The sequence below is a fragment of the Arachis duranensis genome, chromosome 10, assembly GCF_000817695.3.
Source record: "Arachis duranensis cultivar V14167 chromosome 10, aradu.V14167.gnm2.J7QH, whole genome shotgun sequence".
Lineage (NCBI taxonomy): Eukaryota > Viridiplantae > Streptophyta > Magnoliopsida > Fabales > Fabaceae > Arachis > Arachis duranensis.
In genome coordinates, this window is record NC_029781.3 from 18,120,480 (window position 1) to 18,129,818 (window position 9,339).

Sequence of the window (9,339 nt, forward strand, 5' to 3'; positions counted from 1 at the left end):
GCATTGTTGCTGTGCTGTTTGTTAAATCAAAATGAGAAAAATGTTGATCAAGCTCCAAATTTGTCCTATGAAGATATTGATACCGACTTTGAGATCGTCTCTTAGACTTAATTTACTGATTATGTTATCCTTCGTTCGCCTTTATTCATTTAAATTGAGAAAGTATTTTGTACTAGAGACTAGTTTATTATCTCCTTTTACATAATTAATTATATCTAAAAATTGATATTTGATTATTAACATGTTGTAAAAACGTGCATTTTAAGTTTTAAAACATAATTCTAATTTTATTTATATAATTTTATATTTTTTAATTATGACTGGGTCAACCGGTGAATCAGTGACCCACTGGCTAAACCAGTGACCCAGTCATATGACTGGGTTGATTATTGGTTCTGATAATTACGTATTAAATAGCAGTAAATATTATTAAATTTTGTCCGCATTTGACCATTAATAATTGATATTTTCTTCGGTACGATGATAAATTCATACATATTAATACAATAAAAACTAGCAGCTCACCAGGCACTATCGTGCCTGCTTAGCCACTTTTCTATTGAGTTTATGAAATTAATTTTATATTTTTATTTTTAAATTATAAATTTAATATTAATAATTAAAAATAAATTATAAAAAAGTAAAATAAATATCTTAAGTTATTTAACATGTAAAATGTATAAAATAAATAAATTTAAATTAAAAATAAGATTAAAAAATATTAAGTTGTTATTATGTGTAACAAAATCAATATAAAAATTTATTAATATTATTTTTTTGGTGAACAACCAAGAGAAAAAACAAAAGAGCATAAAAGAAAAGGAAAAGAAATTAGGTTCTTAACAGTAAGAGAGGACAAACCACCTCTGGCGACTGGTGCCAAAGGTGAACCTCATCAGCTCCGCTACCTCCAGATCCTATCTTTGCTAACCGATCTGCCAGGACATTAGCTTCTCTCGGGATAATCTCAAAACGAATATCCCAATCCCTTCTTAACTTCAACTCAAAGATCAATTGTATCACTTCTTTTTCAAGATGCCAGTGTGGAACTTGCCAACTAGTCACTAACTCAAAAGCTGTTGTACAATCTGTCTCACAGACAACAAGCTTAAGACCCGCCTCCCAAGCCCAAGCCAAACCTTTCCATATACTCCACAACTCCATCTTGATGACACTAGATCCAAAGGAATTTCCTAAGCATCCCATTACCCATTGACTGGAGCTATCGCGAATTACCCATCCAAAACCAGCACAATCATCCCCCAAGCTCACACTCCCATCATAATTTAACTACCAAGCACCAGGTTTTGGTGAAGACCAAGACAGAAGTCTTAATCCCTGGATGCAACACACTCGATTCTGAGTTGTATATTCAAAATCCACCATCCACCTGCAAGCTTTGCATGCAATTGACCCAGGAGTTCCAAAATCTCCCTGAAAATTACCAATATTTCTGTCTTGCCAAATTGACCATATTATAGCTGCAAATTTGGAACAACCTTCATTGAGGAGGCCATGCTTGAACCAATCATGCATCTCGTTAGAGCCAAAGAAACACATAAGGATGAGGAGGAGAGATGTCGCCGAAAACGTAGATATTGAGTTGGTACAGCATCATGAAGGCAAAGCCACACTAGGAGCCTCAATTTTGCAGGGACCCGCTTCTTCCAAAGCCAAAGGCAATTGATATTCCTATCCCAATTCAACTTATTCTGAATTAACCATAAATATCCTTGTTTAGCATAGTAAAGAGTGTGCTCCCAACTCCAATCCAAATCACGACCAGAAGCCGAAATATGTACTAAACTAAGAATGTCTTCCCTTAAGTCCCTAGGAATAAAAGAGTAAATCCTCTCCAAATGCCAAACTCCATCACAGTAAACATCTTCAATGGTCAAAGTAGCCTTACAGATATCAAGAAATTCAACCCTCGCTCCTATTGGCCCAGAGTGCAACCAAGAGTCAAACCAGAAATTCTTAGAAAGAGCTCCAACTTCCCAAACAAACCCTTCCTTTAATACGGAAGCTGTGTGCACAATAGACTTCCATATATCTGATGAAGAACCCATTGCTTTAACTGCAAATAGGTTTCTATTCTGGAGGTATTTTTGAAGCATAATCTTGACCCACAGTTTCTCTTGATTTATCAAAATTTGCCAAACTAGCTTTCCTAATAAAGAAAAATTGACCAACCGTGACTCCTGTAAAGCAAGACCTCCAAACTTTTTTGGAGTGTCAAAACTCTCCAAGATGCTAAATGAAGACCACGGTGATTATGACTACCACACCAAATAAAACTTCTAGTAAACTTATTAATGTTAGAGCACACACCTAATGGAAAAAGGCTTACTTATATCCTATAAATAGGTATAGAAGATAAAACTGATTTAGCAAGGCAAATCCGACCAGCTTTATTAAGGAAGCGACCTTTCCAAGATGCTAGCCTATTAGTAAGCTTATCAACCACATTATTAAAATCAGCTTTAGTAACTCTGCCATGCTTGAGGGGGACACCAAGGTATTTTCCCAGAGAATTAGCAAAGCGGATAGAAGAAATACTAGTGAAGAGATCCTTGCATTGTCTAGAAACATTCATAGAACAGATAGCACGAGATTTGTCAAAATTTATTTTCATACCAGATGCTCTGCAAAAGGTGGCCATAGTGTCCAAAATATGAAGCACTTAAGATTTTTTCTCTTTGCAAAAAAGGATAAGGTCGTCTGCAAAAAGGAGATGGGAGATTACAGGACCTCCCCTAGACACAGTCACTGGTTTCCATCTACCAACCTCCAATTGCCTAGTAATGAGGCAACTCAACCTCTCTATACAAATAACAAATAAATAAGGAGACATAGGGTCTCCTTGCCTCAGACCCCTCTTTGGCTGAAAACCATCCAACCGGTTACCATTCCACATTAGAGAAAAGGAGGAAGACTTTACACATTTCATAATAAGAGAAATAATAGTACCTGGAAAGCCAAACATTAGGAGAGATTGCTCCAAAAACTCCCAGCTCACCCTGTCATAAGACTTTTCTAGGTCAATTTTAAAAGCAAGAACACCTTTCTTTTATTTAGTTTTCTTCATAAAATGGAAAATCTCCTGAGCTACAATGATATTGTCTGGGGCACCCCTTCCAGGAATAAACCCTTCCTATAGAGGGCCAATGATATCTTGTAGAAAAGGTCGTAACTTCTCCACAACCACCTTAGTTATAATCTTGTAGATGACATTACAGAGGCTGATAGGATGAAACTTTTTCATGCGAGATGGGTTATCAACTTTAGGAATCAGCACCACCAAAGTGTCAAACAGAGAACTATCCAGATCAAACCTAGCGAAAGCCTTCTTAACAAGTTCTCATACCTCTGTACCAACCACTTCCCAATATTCCTTGAAGAAAAAAGCCTGAAAACCATCGGCACCTGGGGCCTTAAAAGAGTTCATGCCCATAACCACCTTCCTAACCTCTTCTTTGGAAATCTCTCTTGTGAGACTTTTAATAGCCTCATGAGATAAAGAAGGTAATTCCTAATCCCCCATCACATCAAGGTCTACCTGTTCCACATTGCAAAAAAGATCTCTATAAAATCCAATTGCACAGTCTTCGAGTTCTTGCGGATTAGTACTCCATCTTCCATCCTCCAAAAACAACCCCTGGACCTTGTTACGCTTCCTCCGCATAATGGTTTGCATATGAAAGAACTTAGTATTCCTATCTCCAAATCTGACCCAGTGCTCTCGGGATTTTTAATACCAAAATAACTCCTCTTGCATAAGCAGATTACTATATTTAGCCTGTAACTCCCTTTCTTCCTGTATAAAGGATAAAGCATTAACTCTCTCTATTCTCTGTTGGATACTGGTCACACGCCTCTCCAATTCCCTCTTTTTTTTTAAAATATTCCCAAAGACATCTCGGTTAAAGGCCAAAGCATCATCTCTGACCTGAGAAAGGCAATGAATAGGATTGGGTCTACCCTTGTCCCAAGCACCCCTGACCACCGACGAAAAATTTGGGTGATAAGACCAAGCTACTTGAAAACAAAAAAGTTTTACTCCGACTCTTCTATCATTACCTTGACATCGCACCATAATAGGACAGTGGTCAGAATGCATCCTCGCCAAATTCTCCACATAGCTTTCCGAAAAACGAAAACACCAAGCATCACTAGCCACAGCCCTATCCAGCCTCTTCGAGATGAACCGATTACCCTGCATATGTCTGAACCAAGTGTACAAAGATCCATGAGCTCCCAAATCAATCAAACCACACTCATCTAGGAGAGCTCCAAACCGCTCTGTCCTTCGAGAAACAAAGTTTCCACCTTTAACCTCGGATGAAAGAAGGATCTCATTAAAATCTCCAATAGCTAATAAAGGACCTGAATAATTTCTGGAAAAATCTGTCAAAACCCTCCAAGCTTCTTCCCTTATGCTAGGAATGGGACTTGCATAAATCGCTGCACAGACCTAAGAGAAACTGCCATTCAAAAACTCAATACACACCACTTGCAAACTCGCTGCCACGACATTACAAGATACTCCGGGCCATGCAGAAAGCACCCAAATACCTCCACTATGCCCCTGAGCTTCTTCAATATGAATAGGAGTATAACCTAATCTGTTCCAAAAGACAACCACCTTTTGGAAAGCACAATGAGTCTCTAAAATGATAAAAATATGGATGAAAATTCTTTACCAATTGTTTTAGATGCACCCAAGCCAGCTTATTCCTAGCTCCTCTCACATTCCAAGCTATAATGTTTGCACAATTCATATTAATATTACTTGGAGTGAGACCTACACCTCAAATTATTTGAGGGTAGTGAGTGGGGTCTCCACTGTAACCACACTGTGCCCATTCTCAACCGGAGAATTCTGAAGAGAATTAGGCCTTAATCTCTTTAAATTGCTTCTGAATGGCATTTTAGAAGTCCCCGCACCTTGCGAATAAACCCCTTCCCATTCTGAACTAGGTCATTGCTTGCCACCCGTCACACCTTAAGCAGAGGTAGAACCTGACAAAGCTAATTTAAAGTTCCTCGCTTGTTTTAGCACTTGATTGCCCTTACTTATGTGTAAAGATGATTCAACCCCATTGATGCCTTTCATAGCAGGTTCTCCTTTAGCAACATAATTAGAAGATTTATCCACATAAGCTTTTTTGGACTTATCCTGGTCATGCCTACCCAAAAAGACCTTCTTGTCCTTTGCCTTTCTTTCCACCTTGGTCCACGTTGTATCCCCTGCATGTGCCCCTTCCATTACTTGCACTTCCTTATCCTTATTCTTCTCTATCCCAATTGTAGCACTACCGAAAACAAAAGGCTTCTCAATATTAGAAGAAAATGGCACCTGATCCATTTTCTCATGATCTTGTTCCTTGTCTTCATTCATCCCTGTTTCATCAATGTTCACTGAAATTGAACTAATCAAGTTACAGTCCACACCAATATGCCCATAACAACCACACGTATTGCAGACCAACTCAAGGCTTTCATATTCAACATCCAAAACCCTCCCATTCACCTCAACACTACGAGTAATGGGAACGCCTAAATTAATATCCACACAAGCCCTCGCATACTTTCCTCTTGCTGCCATCTTAGTTGCTACATCGACTTTCACTGGCTTTCAATCCTCAACATAGCCTTCTCATAGTAGTAACGAATCCCTAAGCCGTAAAAGCGTACTCATACCATGGTGGATCCAAAAACCTCCTCCTCTAAATTGACTCAGGTGACCATGGCTTTACAGCAAGATAGAACCCAGATATCATCCAAGGACCACCAAGTAATACCCTCTCCCGATCTTCGAAAGTATCAAACTTCACCAGAACTTGAAACCCACCTTTCAATCTCCACACCATACCCAACTTATGCACCATCGCCGTGTAACTCATATGCTTGGCCAAGACTTTGACGACGATCGCTTCTTTATATGGTACAGATAATGCTGCCAGCCCTTCTTTTGAGAAGATGACTCAAGGAGGATGCGAATCTCCGTGGTTCCCTTTGATCACCTTGGCTAGCCTCTCTCCATCTAAATCCTCATTCCAAAGCATAGGAGACGGAGACTTCTGTCCAGTCACCATGCTGCGGAAGGAAACCTTTTGAAAGCCATGTTCTTCCTTAGAAACCCTAGCACCCTCCTCCTTCTCACCAGAGACAACCCCCGATGCTCTCCCTCTTAGTTTTATCGCCGATATTACCGGTTACCTCAATGTGTGTCACCCTCTTCGTAAACCCCCCGCTCACTCCATCACTCATACCTAAACCCTAGCAGAAAGATTTATTAATATTATTTAAGGATTAGTTATTTATAAATATTATTAAATTTATTTATTTATTTTCTCAATCCTATTAAATTAGAAGCAAAATTAAAAATTTATATTCAAAACATTTTTTATCTCCATCCATAACTCTAATAGATAAAAAAAATGTATTTCTTCAATCTTATCTTGAACATCTCTAAGGGCCCGTTTGGGAAACTTTAGAAGTAACTTTTTTTTAACTTTTAACTTATGAAAAGTAGTAGTATTAATGTCTGGTACAATTTTTAAAACTAAATTGCTACTTTCTAAGAAACTATTTAGGAGCTTATAGAGAAGTTAAAAAAATGACTTCTCTCATAATACTTCTACTTTTCATCACATTTCTATAAAATAAGCACTTTAGAGTTAAAAATCCAAACACAAAATAACTTATTTATAAGTTACTTTTAACAGAGTCATTTATTGTTTTAGTTATTTTATCAAAAAGAGCTTAATTAAGTTGGCTACCCAAACTGGGCCTAATTATCTTTAATTTTATTATTTTTTTAAGATTATTAATTTTTATTTTGATTATATTATCTCATCATATTACACGCTATCCTTTCTCTTATCATTACTATTTTGTTGTCTTATTTTATTCTCTTTTCTTATTTTCTTCTTCTATTCATCCCAACTCTCATTTTTGTTTATCACTTTGATTCATAACTACCCATTGTGTTAACTTTTGACTTATTAAAGATTTGTTAAAAGAATTATTTTCTTCTTTATTTAGATATCCTAATGTATAACTATTATATAGATCTTTATTATTTTTCACACTTACTTGTTAAGTCATATTTTATTGCTTTAAGAAAATATTTAAGATATCAAGTATTCAAATTTTGTGTTAACCAAATTATCAAATTTATCAACAATTATAAAAAAACTAATATCAAATATATTATATCTTCTTAAAACAAAACAGTAATATTATATGGACAATACTATTAACATATACAATTGAATATAAAAAGATTATATTATTGAATATACCTCATACTCTTAACACTTATTTGTAATAATTCTTAATCTTTTTCTAGATCTAATATATCAACTTCTTTGTCTTTAAATAATAAAATTTTTAAAATTTTCTTAAAATTTTATTTAATTTCAAAACAAAATAGTAATTTTTATATTGTTAATTTTTTTCTAATATTTTTAGCAAATTAATTTTATGTTTTTTAAATTTTAAATTTGAGATAAAAAATAAAAATTTTATAAGATATTTAATTTTTTTAATGTATAGAATAATGAACTCATAATTTTTATTGTTAAAATTTTTTTTAATTTTATATTCAATATCTTAAATCATCTTTTGTTTCATTATTTTTTTTAAATTTTTAAATTTTATTTTCATTTTTTTATCATTCTCCATATACATATTTATCATTATTTTTTCCATTAAGTAAAATAAAGATAGGGAGAGAGTACTACATGTACTCCATAGAATAAGGAAGAAGACAATATGGATAGAAATTATGTGTAGAATAAAAAGGTAACTATACAAAGAATGAAAGAAAATTAACTGATAGATGACAATTATACTAATCACTATTTTTTAATATGGTTAATATGAAAAGCAGAAATTGAACTCCAAATGTAATACCCGGTCTAACCGAAATTAATTAAATAATAAGTTAAATAGGAGCGAATATGGTTGAAAGATTTGGCAATTGGAAATTGATGACTTAAATATGATATTTGGATTCAGTGAATTTTTCCGAGTTAGAAAACATAGTTTTCTGCGTAAAAGCGCGCGGTAGAATTTTGACCGGCAGTACTGACTGAGATCTGTCTGGTACTGCAGCTGAGAAAATTGATTATGAGTAAATAAGATTAAGAAATGAGGAATTATAATTAGGGGAGGTAAAAATATTTAAAGTGCGATTTAGAGCGCTAATCTTAAAGGGTTTTGGCCCAAAAATTGGGCCAACGGACAAAATAAGTGAACCAGGCCAAGTGGGCCTAAGACCCAACATATATAAATATTAGTTATGAGCATTTCAACTTATTTACTTAATATACTAAAACTGGGTTTTCTCCCAACTAATGAAGGTAGGGTGTCGATCCCTCGTGATTTCGTTTTCCCTCCAAAATGAACTTTCCTATTCTTTATACTAAATTATTTTATAAAAAATATCTTTATTATAATTATATTATAATTGATATTTAATAAATAATACATAATTATACTAATTTTAATAATAATAATAATAATAATAATAACTTGAAAAACCTGTATATAAACTATTTCAATTACCCGTGTATTATTATTAAAATTCTATCTATCTATCTATCTACTTAATAATATACTAAAACTGGGTTTTCCCCCAACTAATGGAAGTGAGGTTTCAATTTCTCATGAATCTATTTTCCCGCTAAAATGAATACACTGTTTTTGCACTATTAATAACCAATTTATATTCCTCTAAATAAATTTATTTCAGAAAAATATCTTTATTGTAATTATATTACAATATTACAATTAATATTTAATGAATAATGCACAATTATACTAATTTAAGAAAATATCTTTATTATCTATCTTTTCTATTATATAAAAATTAATTTTTTGCATTTAATAACAGAACTGATGCAGCATGCTCTTAAAGTGTTTCCTGATTTATTTCATTTAATTCGTTAAAGTAAATCAATTATAATTAATTAATTATATCAATTAATTAATTTAATTAGTTTATTTTTCTCAATACCATCTATTTATATCAGATCAAATATTTTTTACTCATTCGCTTTCTTTTCTCTCTCTCCCTCCCTCCCTCTCTCCCCCCTCTCTCATGTTTAGGTATAATTTTTGTAATTGATTGAATTTTTGTTTCTTTTATCTTTATTTATACATTTCATTTTTTATATATTTTTAAAATTTTTGTTTATTTTAATTGCTTATTATTAGGCACACACTTTTTTCTTTTAACTTCTGATTAACAAAAAAAATGTGTCATTTTTATGTTGTTTTTAAATAATCTTACTATAGTTTTGTTTTATAATATTCTATTTTGTCATG